The 14,692-nt window shown below is 46.2% G+C and overlaps 1 protein-coding gene across 9 annotated transcripts in view; it reads left to right on the top strand.

The window, feature by feature from the left end:
• Window positions 1-14,692, top strand: part of ntng1a (netrin g1a) — a 154,986-nt gene that overhangs the window by 39,299 nt on the left and 100,995 nt on the right. The gene's annotated exons all lie outside the window — the stretch shown is intronic.

Here is a 14,692-nt window from a genome sequence, read left to right as displayed (position 1 = left end):
ATGATAACACACTCTATACACACACATGATAACACACACTATACATACACATGATAACACACTCTATACATACACATGATAACACACTCTATACATACACATGATAACACACTCTATACATACACACGGTGACACACTCTATACATACACATGATAACACACTCTATACATACACATGATAACACACTCTATACATACACATGATAACACACTTTATACATACACATGATAACACACTCTATACATACACATGATAACACACTCTATACATACACATGATAACACACTCTATACATACACATGATAACACACTCTATACATACACATGATAACACACTTTATACATACACATGATAACACACATACTCTATACATGCACATGGCTTTTGTATTGTAGATACTCTATGTGGTAGTAGAGTAGTGGCCTGGGGGCACACCCTTAATGTGTTGTGAACAGTGTAATGTCCTGTAATATTTCTAATTGTATATAACTGCCTTAATGTTGCTGGACCCCAGGAAGAGTAGCTACTGGGGGTCCTTCATAAAGAGCAATACAAATAAAAATGAACTGATTTAGTAACATACGCTAGGATTTACACATTGCTCTGGGACCGACTGCAACTTGTTCACTCTCTTTGAAGGCTCTCTTTTAATGCTGCTAAATGTTTACTGGATGTGTTCAGTCTCTCAGTCGATGGTTCGGTCTATTCACCACAACAAAATGGTGTTGCTCTGAGTGACAGACACACTATAGTCTATGGCTCGGTCTATTCACCACAACAAAATGGTGTTGCTCTGAGTGACAGACACACTATAGTCGATGGTTCGGTCTATTCACCACAACAAAATGGTGTTGCTCTGAGTGACAGACACACTATAGTCGATGGCTCGGTCTATTCACCACAACAAAATGGTGTTGCTCTGAGTGACAGACACACTATAGTCCATGGTTCGGTCTATTCACCACAACAAAATGGTGTTGCTCTGAGTGACAGACACACTATAGTCGATGCTTCGGACTATTCACCACAACAAAATGGCGTTGCTCTGAGTGACAGACACACTATAGTTGATGGTTCGGTCTATTCACCACAACAAAATGGTGTTGCTCTGAGTGACAGACACACTATAGTCGATGGCTCGGTCTATTCACCACAACATAATGGTGTTGCTCTGAGTGACAGACACACTATAGTCGATGGTTCGGTCTATTCACCACAAAAAAATGGTGTTGCTCTGAGTGACAGACACACTATAGTCGATGGTTCGGTCTATTCACCACAACAAAATGGTGTTTCTCTGAGTGACAGACACACTATAGTCGATGGTTCGGTCTATTCACCACAACAAAATGGTGTTGCTCTGAGTGACAGACACACTATAGTCGATGGTTCGGTCTATTCACCACAACATAATGGTGTTGCTCTGAGTGACAGACACACTATAGTCGATGGTTCGGTCTATTCACCACAACAAAATGGTGTTGCTCTGAGTGACAGACACACTATAGTCTATGGTTCGGTCTATTCACCACAACAAAATGGTGTTGCTCTGAGTGACAGACACACTATAGTCTATGGTTCGGTCTATTCACCACAACAAAATTGTGTTGCTCTGAGTGACAGACACACTATAGTCTATGGTTCGGTCTATTCACCACAACAAAATTGTGTTGCTCTGAGTGACAGACACACTATAGCCGATGGTTCGGTCTATTCACCACAACAAAATGGTGTTGCTCTGAGTGACAGACACACTATAGTCGATGGTTCGGTCTATTCACCACAACAAAATGGTGTTGCTCTGAGTGACAGACACACTATAGTCGATGGCTCGGTCTATTCACCACAAGAAAATGGTGTAGCTCTGAGTGACAGACACACTATAGTCGATGGCTCGGTCTATTCACCACAACAAAATGGTGTTGCTCTGAGTGACAGACACACTATAGTCTATGGCTCGGTCTATTCACCACAACAAAATGGTGTTGCTCTGAGTGACAGACACACTATAGTCTATGGTTCGGTCTATTCACCACAACAAAATGGTGTTGCTCTGAGTGACAGACACACTATAGTCTATGGTTCGGTCTATTCACCACAACAAAATGGTGTTGCTCTGAGTGACAGACACACTATAGTCGATGGTTCGGTCTATTCACCACAACAAAATGGTGTAGCTCTGAGTGACAGACACACTATAGCAGTGGGTCTTGTACTCTGACACAGTGTGTCTGCTCCTGCCTCTTTCTTTACCAGTTTCCTCAAATCTCTTCAGGAGTCTCTTGGAGTCATAGCAGAATATTATCTCTCCAACTCACCGTTGGCATTAGCTTTCTCCGCAAGTTTTGAATGAGAGAGAGTGAGAGAGGGGGAGAGAGAGAGAGAGAGAATGAGACAGAGAGAGAGAGAGAAAGAGAGAGAGAGAGAGAGAGAGAGAGAGAGAGAGGGAGAGAGAGAGAGAGAGGCATGAGTGGTTTGTGTGGACACTGGCCAAAGTGATAAAGCTGTTGTCGACTCAGGACTCTCCTATCTCGCTACTCCTAAACTCCTCTACAGAGCTTTGTTTTCCATCTCATTTGGCATGGATGGAAGGATGAGGGATATTATGAGTCATTTCCTCGCTTTCTTTCTCCCTCATCCCTCCCTTGTCTTCTATCTCACTCATCCTGTCCTCTCTCTGTCACCACATTTCCCATCGCTTACTGTCTTGCATGGTGTTGTGTTGACAGGACAACTGGCGGTTTAGAATGCTAATTATGTCTGAGTTATAGAACCGTAAACAATGTTCTTCTTGATAGCCATTCTGTAGAATTAGACATCATTACGATGCCAATGATACTAAATCACAAATCATGTTGAGACTACTACACTCATAAACAAGTACAAATATAGTCATTAGTAGATGTTGTATTTTAAATCAGTGATCATTGTAACCACTCATAATCCGTTATGCGCTCGCTGCTGAGCTACATTTCTCTGCATAGTCATTTAGGAGCTCACCATGAGGTTAGTAGAGCCATTCAATCTCATGGGGCTCATTCATTTTCACTCTTGTCATTTTTAAAGAGCTTCATAGGAGACTCTAAACTGTGTGTGAAACAAGGCAACCGCTGTAAAATCACTCTCTATTTGCTGAGGCAGCCAGTCAGTAATTCTGTATTCGTTTTGCATTTGGCTCAAAAATGACTAAGCAATTACTTTTATTCCCTGTTGAATAAATTACATCCCACTAATAATCCTAATTAGTTCTCCTGATGTAGTGTTCTTTCTCTTCCTGTCTGTCTGAGTGAGAGTGGAGGTGAAATTCATAATGGGTGTCTTCCAGTTTTACCCCCCCCCTACTATCGTTGTAGTGACCCTAAGTGAATGGATGAATTAGTATGTTGGTATGAAGGATTTCTTCATGATGTTCTAAACTCCAGCTCTGCCACCATTTCAATGCAATTTACCATGGTTTTCTCCTTGCAGTTATACATTAGTTATTTTTTATCATTGTCAATGTATAAATCACATATAGTCACTTTTAACTATTGTGTCTCTCACCTGTTACAACTGCACTTAAAACATAAAGTAAAAGTAATGACATTGAGAACGATCTTATTTTCCCCCAATGGTAAGAGACCCCAGTCCTCTCCTGAATCTCCCTGAGACCTGTGTGGTGGTAATGACCATGAGGGCCATTTTCTGGGAGTCTCTAATTCGTGGTATTGAAGGTGAGGGCCGTCTCCAGTGAGATTCTAATTCGCTGTATTAAAGGTGAGGGCCGTCTCCAGTGAGATTCTATTTCGCTTTATTGAAGGTGAGGGCCTTCTCCAGGGAGCCTCTAATTTGCTGTATTGAAGGTGAGGGCCTTCTCCAGGGAGACTCTAATTTGCTGTATTGAAGGTGAGGGCCATCTCCAGGGAGACTCTAATTTGCTGTATTGAAGGTGAGGGCCATCTCCAGGGAGCCTCTAATTCGCTTTATTGAAGGTGAGGGCCTTCTCCAGGGAGCCTCTAATTTGCTGTAATGAAGGTGAGGGCCTTCTCCAGGGAGACTCTAATTTGCTGTGTTGAAGGTGAGGGCCATCTCCAGGGAGACTCTAATTTGCTGTATTGAAGGTGATTCTTTTGAACTCCGGGCTGCTTTCTGAGAATGTTTGTTTGTGTGTGTGTGGGTGTGTCTGTGTGTGTCTTTGTGTTTGTGTGTGTGTCTTTGTGTGTGTGTGTGTGTGTGTGTGTGTGTGTGTGTGTGTGTGTGTGTGTGTGTGTGTGTGTGTGTGTGTGTGTGTGTGTGTGTGTGTGTGTGTGTGTGTGTGTGTGTTTTTTTATGTGTGTGTGTGTGTGTGTGTGTTTATGTGTGTGTGTCTATGTGTGTGTGTCTATGTGTGTATGTCTCTGTGTGTGTGTTTATGTGTGTGTGTCTGTCTGTGTGTGTGTCAATGTGGGTGTGTGTGTTCGAGCACCATGTGTCCTGACAGCGACACAGCTTTACTCCACAAGGAGATAACACCAGTCCATAATTTCCTCACCCAACCCACAGGCTCTACCTCCCAATCATCCTGTTGAAACTCGCCATCTAGCTTTCTATCGCTTAACAGGCAGTTCTATGAGCGCTCAAAATGTAGATATAGATGATTCATTATTGACGGTTTGATGATAAAGACAGGACACTTTTTATCCAGAGGGAATTTGGATTAAATGTATTTACATAGCCAATTATTGAAGCAGACAGATATAAGAGATTGTTTGCTGAAAGCTGTTTTAAGCAGATAATCACACAGGGATAAAACATGTCACTATTTAACTGGCTTGTCTGCTTCTTGTTGTGATGACTGGGGTGATTCTGAAGCACTCCTGTATAATTGGAGCAGGGGAGCAAGAAGGAGGGTTGAGGAAGACAGGAGGGCAGGGAAAGAGAGGAGTGGAGTAATCTATGTGCAATCATCAATCTGTTGTTGTTGTTGTTGTACTTTCAGCACATATTGGTTTAATTTAGAGCAGGAAGTAGATTGGCTGACTGCTCAAACTAGGTGTCAGACAGAGCTGTGCTGACAGTGTCCTGCACACCTCACAAGAACCTCTCCTCAGCCAGTTAGATGTTGGCACAGCCCAGGCAGGGAGAAGGCATGCAACAGGGGGGTACTGGCAGTGCCTGCTGGGCAGTGTAGGCAGATGGTAGCGTATAGTAGCATACGTCTGGCATGGTGTTTGTCATAATTAGAACATTAGCATAGTAGTGGTAGTTAACACTGTTATTAGTTATCAGGATAAGGTAAGACCCAGATGCAGACCATGTCGAAGAAACAATGTTTATTACTGCAGCAGAGGCAAAGGTATAGGACGGCAGGCAGTCTCAGGGTCAGGTCAGGCAGAGGTCGGAAATCCAGACAGGGGCAAAGGTACAGGACGGCAGGCAGGCTCAGGGTCAGGGGCAGGCAGAGTGGTCAGGCGGGCGGGTTCAGGGTCAGGACAGGCACGGGTCAAAAACCAGGAGGGCAAGAAAAAGAGAGGCTGGTTAAAGACAGGAGCTGACAGGAGAAACGCTGGTAAGCTTGACAAACAGGATGAACTGGCAAAAGACAAACAGAGATCACAGGTATAAATACACAGGGGATAATGGTGAAGATGGGCGGAGGGGTGGAGGGGGGTGGAGACAATCACAAAGACAGGTGAAACATATCAGGGCATGACAGTACCCCCCCTAGGGGCGCCACCTGGCATCCTACCTGGGCGCATACCTGGTTGACCGGGGTGCCGGCGGTGGAAGTCGGCGATGAGGGCTGGGTACAGGATGTCTCTAGCGGGGACCCAGCACCTCTCCTCCGGGCCATAACCCTCCCAGTCAACCAGGTACTGGAAACCCCTGTCCCGTAGTCAAACCCTCAGGAGGCGTCTCACCGTGTACGCCGGATTGCCATCGACGACATGGGGAGGAGGGGTGGGCCTGTAAATGGAAGACAAGGGACTGTGAGACACGGGCTTGATACAGGACAAATGAAAGGTGGGGTGTATATGAACGGTACCGGGCAACAGAAGAAAAACAGCAGAGGGGCTAATGACCTTGGATATGGGGAAAGGGCCAATAAACTGGGGGGACAGTTTGCGAGACCACCCGGAGGGGCAGATCCCGGGTGGAGAGCCATACCTTCTGCCCGAGACTATACCAGGGAGCCGGGGTCCGATGGCGATCCGCTTGTCGTCGATACCTTGAGGCTGTCTTGAGGAGGGCCAACCGGGCTCTCCTCCAGGTACGACGACAGCGACGGACAAACATCTGGGCAGAAGGTATGTCGACCTCCTCTTCCTGCTCAGGGAAGAGCGGGGGCTGATACCCCAGGGAACACTCAAAGGGAGATAGGCCCGTGGCAGAGCAAGGAAGGGTGTTGCGGGCATATTCGACCCACACAAGCTGCTGGCTCCAGGTGGTGGGGTTGGTGGAGACCAAAATTACATCTAAATAGTCTTAGTCTAAATAGTCTTTGGGTTTGAAAACGCAGTGAAGGAAAGTGTCATAGGTGAAGGTGGTAAGCTATACAATGACACGATATACAATGCGATAACTTGTAGTTCTTTTATCTCTAAATCATCTAATACAAATCTAATTGAAAATGTCCCTTTTAAGCTACGGTCATGATTAGATACAACTCAGGTCCTGATCATCACTTGTCTAGAAAAACAGTTATATAAAAAGCTTGACTTTTAAAAAGGTGGTGGGGTTGGTGGAGACCAGGCAGCGCAGGGTGGTCTCGAGGTCCTGGTTGGCTCGCTCCAACTGGCCGTTGGACTTGGGGTGGAACCCTGAGGACAGGCTGGCCGACGACCAAATGAGGGTGCAGAACGCCTTCCAGAACTGGGACGAGAACTGAGGACCCCGGTCAGAGACCATGTCCATGGGCAGTCCATGAATCCAGAAGATGAGCTGCACCATGAGCTGGGCTGTTTCTTTGGCAGAGGGTAGTTTGGGGAGAGGAATGAAGTGGGCGGCTTTGGAGAACCAATCCACCACGGTCAGGATGGCGGTGTTGCCATCAGATGGTGGAAGACCTGTGACAAAGTCCAGGGAGATGTGAGGCCAGGGACGGTGGGGGACAGGCAGATGTTGGAGGAGACCAGCCGGAGCTTGCTGAAGCGTCTTGTTCTGTGCAAGCGGACACGAATGTGGACACCAAAAGCGCTGTCGCTCAAAGGCCAGGGTCCGACGGAACATCCGGTTATCAGGGTTCCCCCCGAGTTTGGCTGGAAATGCTGCGCCTCACAGACCTGCTTCCCTATTCCCCAGCTGAGTGCCGTCGCCAGGCATGAGGAGGGAAGGATGGTCTTGGCTTCCGGGGTAGTAGTCGTGGGGCTATAGCAGCGGGACAGTGCATCCGGCTTGACATACTTGGATCCCGGCAGGTACGAGAGGGAGAAGTTGAACCGTGTGAACAGCAGGGCCCATCTGGCTTCCCTGGACTTGAGGCGCTTGGCGGTGTGGAGATACTTCAGGTTCTTGTGGTCCCTCCACACGATGAACGGATGTTCCGCCCCCTCCAGCCAGTGCCTCCATTCCTCCAACGCCATCTTCACTTCGTGAAGCTCCCGAATCCACACTTCGTAGTTCCTTTCCGTGGCGTTGAGGCGATGGGAGAAGAAGGCGCAGGGATGTAACTTGAGGTCAAGGGCAGAACGCTGGGAGAGGACAGCCCCCACTCTGACGTCTGAAGCATCCGCCTCCACCACGAACTGACGAGATGGGTCCGGATGAACCAGGATGGGAGCTGTGGTGAAGCTATGTTTGAGGTCCTGGAACGCCCGGTCATCAGCTGGGGACCACGTGAACGGAACCTTGGGTGAGGTGAGTGCTGACAGGGGGAAGCCAGGGTGCTGTAACCCCGGATAAAGCGGCGATAGAAATTGGCGAACCCAAGGAAACGTTGCAGCTGCACCCTGAATGTAGGCTGAGGCCAATCCATCACTGCTCTCACCTTTCCGGGATCCATCTGGACACTCCCAGCAGAGATGATGTAACCCAGAAAGGGGATGGTGGAGCGATGGAACGAAGAAGAAGCCTGCGCCGGCGGGAGAGGAAGAGGGACGGATATATCCAGCAGCTAGAGAGTCCCCAATGTATGTATCCATAGACTTGGTCCCTGGGGCGGCGTGGTGCTAGGGAGAAGGTCAATCCCACAGTGATAGGGTCGGTGCAGCGGAAGCGACGTGGCCGTGCTGAACACCTCCCGAAGGTCCTGGTACTCCGCGGGAATAGCGGAGAGGTCCGGGGCACTTTCCGAGCCCCCAGGAAGACGTAACAGGGAAGGTTGTGCTGACTTTAGGCAATGGGCGTGGCAGAACGGGCTCCAGCCCATGATGGCACCAGTAGACCAGTTATTGAGGGGATTGTGTCGTTGGAGCCAGTATAATCTCAATACCACCGGAATCAGAGGGGACTTGATGAGCAGGAACTGTATAGCCTCGCTGTGGTTCCTTGACACCCGTATGTGGATGGGAGTGGTGTTGTGGGTGACTTGGCCTATAGAGCTCCTGTCCAGCGCTCTAACGTCCATGGGAATGGAGAGGGGCTGAGTGGGGATGTTCAGCTCGGACGCCAGGGTAGCGTCCAAAAAACTCTCGTCTGCCCCAGAGTCAATGAGAACCCGGAGAGATTTGGACTGGTCTCCCCACAGCGGAATGGCATGAAAAGAAAAGGGGTGCGAGCAGGGGAAGCAGGAACGTACTCCATATGGCCCACCAGAGTTCTTGCTCCTACCAGAGAGCCTGGCTTCTTTAGAAAACAAGAGGACACGAGCTGACAGGAAAAACGCTGGTAAGCTTGACAAACAAGACGACCTGTACTGACTAGTCAAAGATTTTATTATCCCTTTCCGTTTTTAAATCATTCCCTTTTATCTAAGTCAGAGTGCTATGTTGATGACTCACCGCTAAGGATAGGTCTTTATGCAAATAAATAAAAAGGACCACTTCCATTCAGTGTTTTGATCATGGCAGATGTCATGCAAGCCCTTGATGAAACGGCATCTCGCAAAGTGTAGGTAATGTATCCAATTTCTAGAAGTGTGAAATGGGTTGGAGATTACATGTTGTCATCAACTGTCACTCAAGTAAAGAGCAAGGCCAGTAATTTACAAAATGTCGCATTTACCTCTTTGTCATCCTCTAATTTGCATTAATTTCCTCTCCTTCATTTGTTTTTCCTCTGCACAGATACGATTAACCATTTATATCTGACCTAGACAGTCATTGAATATACCTGCTGATTCATACACTTTTTGTTCATTGTTCTTCGCCGTCCTAGAGGATTTAGAGTTCCATGCCAGTTCCCTACCAGTTCCAAGGGTGAAGCATGAACCCTGTTGCCCTTGGAGACAGCATTGTTGTGTTGTTGTGTCTGGTTCTGCTTGGCTCTGACCAAACACCATGACAAACACACAATCAGCCCACACACACACAGGCACACACGCACCACGCAGGCATGCATAAGCGTGCACACAGACACACAGCCCTTTTCATAACTGCACTGGGAACAAATTAAATATGAACATGTTGTGTTGGCCATGTTGTGTTGTTGTGATTCTGCTACGATGCACTCATGTTTGTGTTACCTATGTTACATAACAGCCCTTGGCTCCACTTGTCTCCTGGTTTAATTTGAAAACTCTTTTCTGTAAGCTCAAGCTGGTGAATATTCAACAGGGATATTTTGAAGGCTCTGTATGTGAAAATATATGAGATATACCGGTGGTGGTGTTGACTGACTGGCAGGCTCCTCCCAACGTCTTCTGGGCCGGGCCCAAATCCCTTCTGATCGTCTGGCTCCTCTGCCTGCCTTCAGCAGAACAATTAAAAACCCACCTGACAATACCTCTGTCTCCTCTGTCTCCAAGACAGCTGTCACCAAGGCAGACATGGACCAGTTGATTTATTTCTCTACCCTTAACAAATGAGTATTCTCAAAATGCTGTTATTTTTATTTCATGTCATTTTTTCACTCGCCTGGGAAGAAACTTCATTTTTTTGGTGTTAAATTAGCAGATGTTTTGATATGATATCATTCAAACTCTTTACTGAGAGACGTTTGAGATAATATGCTGTCTCTGCTATTGCATCTAGTATTACACCCATCTTACTGTACTGTTTCCAAACTGTTATTTATCATCCCAAAAATGTCATATTTTTTTATGTTATCAATATCCTTAATTGATGTCAACCCTGGTAAAACGTTTGTGATAATTGAGAATTGCTACCTACGTTTGTATAAATCAGAAGCAACACAGTCATTATATTAGATTACAGCTACATTATGACAATGCATTAGGTTTATGGTCTTCAGTGCTCAGCTACACCATAAAACACAGCTCTATTCCTGAGAGTGGGCGTCTGTAGATTAATCAGCTAATGTTGGCAATGTAATAGACAACAATATTTAATCAGGTGACAGCACGGGACAGGACGCTAGCGCGACACACTAATCCTTCACACAGCACACCGCCTGCCTATAGGAATCAGACGGGGAAAGCCGCCCATCAATTCCGTTAAGCGTTGGAGAAGAGACGGTCAAGGGAGACATGGTCAACTACGGTCACGACCTTTCACCTTAAGCCGCTCTGTGTTGATGAGGGCTTGGTGTGTGTGTGTGTGTGTGTGTGTGTGTGTGTGTGTGTGTGTGTGTGTGTGTGTGTGTGTGTGTGTGTGTGTGTGTGTGTGTGTGTGTGTGTGTGTGTGTGTGTGTGTGTGTGTGTGTGTGTGTGTGTGTTGACGCTGCGTGTGGGGGTTGGTGAGTGGGTGGCAGATAAGTGGTTGCCTGTCAGAGCATCTTGTGTAGAGGTATGAGCCATGGCCTCCATAATGGCCTCCATAATGTCACCTATTAGAGAGAGAGAGAACTGACTACTGCACAGGACTGAGATAGTCAGGGAGTGGTGGATAAGGGAACTAGATCTCGCATGGCTACCAATCAGATATACAGGTGAAGGAGTGGATGTACCGGATGAAGACACTGAGACAGCTTGGCGTTATGCTCCCCTCTCTTTTTCCCCTGCAGTGTTCTCTCTCGTTCGAAGTCTCTCTCTGTAACACATGCACGCACACGCACACACACACACACACACACACACACACACACACACACACACACACACACACACACACACACACACACACACACACACACACACACACACACACACACACACACACACACACACACACACCTACGAACCACCCCTTCCACCCTCGCCATCACTCTTTTCCTATCTTTTATCCTTCTCCCTTCCTCTCTCGCTGCTCGTCTCCCTGGCTGAATTCCCTGAGGCACACACAGAACCTTTGTTACTTAGGTGAGCAACAGCACTCCTCCAGGAGATCTAAGCCTTTACAATCCAATCAGACATTTCTCAAGCCTTCTGCCTGCCTCAAACTGGAGTGTTGGAGACTCACAGATAAAAACAGGTCATAGAAAGGGGTTCACTTCCTGTTAGGGCTGTCTTTTCTAAAACTATGATATTTTTCATATGAATTGTTGTACTCATATTAACCCATGTAGGTCTACACATAATTTACACAATGTTGGTACAGATTCATGCAGTGTGTCTCTCATCCTTACTAATTATTGTAGAATAATAGTTAATTCCTTGTCTTTGCTTTGATTAACAAATCAGTTGCTGTGCAAGGGCTGTAGAAGCCACATAGCTAGAATTGCTATTTATATTCTATAGAAGCCACTTACCCTCCATGTTTGAAGTTCAATGACCACGTGTATATTGTCAATTTCTTTGGAAAAACCCTCAGTTATCTAATTGTATAGGAAAAACAAATAATAACCGCTGCACAGCTTTGAGGTTGTACTGTAGGTTGGAATACCAGAACAATACACCATGTTGTGTGTGTGTATTTTATGTCTGGGTTCATGTAGATTACATCATGTATATGTTGTTCAGGACCAAGGACAGCTCACACAGTGCTTTCTCTTGGGTGTTTACATGGTGCTATAACTTCAGCAAGATTAACTGCAGCAGGAACGTCTCAGTAGTCAACCTAACAATATTACAGTAACAGTATGCTTCATTGAGGCCCATATGTGATACTTACTGGAAATTTACAGTAGAAAGCGTAATATTTTATTACTATTCTTCCGTGAGCAAAAGGCAGAGAGAAGTCTGTGATAACCACCTATGGGAGAATAGTTGACCTGCATGGAACTCCAGGAATATACAGCATCAGACTCAGTTGGTTAAGTTGCTGTTCCAGCAGCCTACCTCTACTTATCACTACTTATTACAGTTCAGTGGTGTTTGATTCCATTAGGTTTATGGTGGGCCATATTTCCATTAAATAGTGGAGACTGGAGCTGGGAGGGGGTTTTGGCAGGGCTACTTCACCGCTCAGCCAACAGACGCTCTCCCTGTGTCTCCGTCTGGAGCCACACACACGTGCACTCACACACACACACACACACACACACACACACACACACACACACACACACACACACACACACACACACACACACACACACACACACACACACACACACACACACACACACACACACACACACACACACACACACAGTCTGCCAGGAAGAGGAGTCTATATCATCCGTTATGCCTTCAGTGTCTGTGAACGTGTGTGTATTCGTGTTGTGAGATTGATATGAACAGTTTGCCAAGGAGCCTAACAGAGAGGATCATTTAATATGTTAAGATAGTCATCAAATGTCATGTGTATGCCTGAGTGTTCGCTTGTGTCTGTGTGTGCCTGCGTGTGTCTACGTGTCTATGCGTGTGTGTGTGTTTGTGTGTGTGTGCATATGCAAATGCACATCCTACATCCATGTGTGTAATTAAAAGCCGAGCCGGGCTAAGTCTCCCAGGCAGTTTTCAGCTGCGTCCCCTGACCTGGGAGAGACAGGGGGGTCGGAGAGCGCCGAGTAGATGAACTGACACACCAGGCTTCAAACATACGCCAGGCAGGCAGGCAGGTAGAGAGGCAGACAGCTTAACTGACTGATAACACTGCAGAGATTACATCTGTGAGAACGAGTGCATTACAAACAGCCCTTCTTCCTTCCTGATGATACTCTGAGTGAAATGGGGTTATGTGGGTCTGGATCCTCTTGAGTGATATTTCTGAAACGTTTTCCCTGATATGCATGAGGCTCCTCGGTGACACCTTATTTACTTCTAGATTAAATAGCTTTTTAAAGCATTATTGACACTGCTGCTCTCTGTGGATGTCAGCATGGTATGTTTTACGTCTCTAACACACTCCACTCTACCTCAGTTCACAGTACTAGACATGCAGCGCATTATAGGGTAGAGAGAGAGAGATACAGCCGTGCCTTGAAATCGAGGCTTGCGGCATGACAAATACAGGCTACCCTGCAGGCGTTGCAGTGTGTTGGAGGATGAAGTGTAACACAGGGCTGTGCAGCGGAGGTGATGTCCACCTGCCCTGCTGCCGTGCCGGTGTAGGTGTAGCATCAGAGAGCTTTGCCTTGTTAGCGTTGTGACAGAGCCTTTGTAACACCTCCACCTGTGGCTTACTCTGTCTGCAGCACGGTCATAAAGACCCAGAAAGAGAGGGTGGGTATTACACAGAGATGTTCAGGGTCTAAAAAGCACAAAACAAACGGGCCTGGTTTGTACAGTCATCTGTCTCAGCCAGAACAGAACAGTGTCGCTATGTGCTCTGAATAGGCTACATGTGGGAGTGAGATGGAACAACAGAACAGGAAATACAGGGGAATAGTTTGAAAATAAATGATCAAATGAAGACAGGAGAACACAACATGATGATGTGGAGGGGGAGAGGTTTAGAATCCAAACATTTTTGGAGATGACAGTTGATGTTCAAATGTCCTTACGTGGCTGGCACAGATCTTAAGTTCTAGGCCACGACAGTTCCAGGCTACAGTATACCTAAGAAAGTGTCCAAACTTTCTTAGGTACAGCCTACATGGAGCCTTTTTATTAAATGCCATAAACATGTAGCTAAAGTGCTTCTGTTCTAGTGAGGATTCAAATGATTAACTTTGATCGCCCAGTCTCAGTTATACTGTAACGATCATGGCAGAGCTCACTATCCACTCAATGTAAAAAAAGATAGTTGGATAGTTGGATTCCCATAGCCTTGAGCGGACATCTCATTTTACAAGCATTAAAGTCCTTAAAGCACATGAAGTCAAATTCACATGGACTACGTTTCAACTTTTTTTCAAACATTATAGGCTATCTATCAAGATTACTGTCAGTGTGCAGTGGAATGGTATCTTATGCCTTAGTGGAAATGGAGATGAACAACCAATTGCATCTCATCTTGTCTTTCAAACAGATTGTATTGCAGATGTAATGCCAAGTCAGTCTTACATTTTTTACTATGTCGCTTTCACAAAACCCAAAATCAACCAACCAATCAACCAAACAACCAACCCAGCACTAGCTTGAGCTCCCACCCTGCCAACCTGAAATGACTCCTCAGTATTTCTCTGTTTCCCTGTGTGGTCTCATTAGTGTGAATCTCTTGGTTTAATTAATCAGTAACAGAGTGCTTGATTCATATATTATTTCGACAGAGTGGTTGATTAGAGCGCTGTTCCCTTTAGCCCTTTTAAACTTGTTTTAATGGCTGCTGCATGCTTGTCAGGCAAAGAGAGGCAGAGAGAGCGAGATAGAGTGTTTTTGTGTGTGTGTTTGTGTGTGTGCGTGTGTGTGC

Source organism: Salvelinus alpinus, chromosome 8 (genome assembly GCF_045679555.1).
Source record: "Salvelinus alpinus chromosome 8, SLU_Salpinus.1, whole genome shotgun sequence".
NCBI classification, from domain to species: domain Eukaryota; kingdom Metazoa; phylum Chordata; class Actinopteri; order Salmoniformes; family Salmonidae; genus Salvelinus; species Salvelinus alpinus.
The sequence above is the reverse complement of the archived record's forward strand: the minus strand, read 5'-3'. Positions and strand labels throughout refer to the sequence as shown.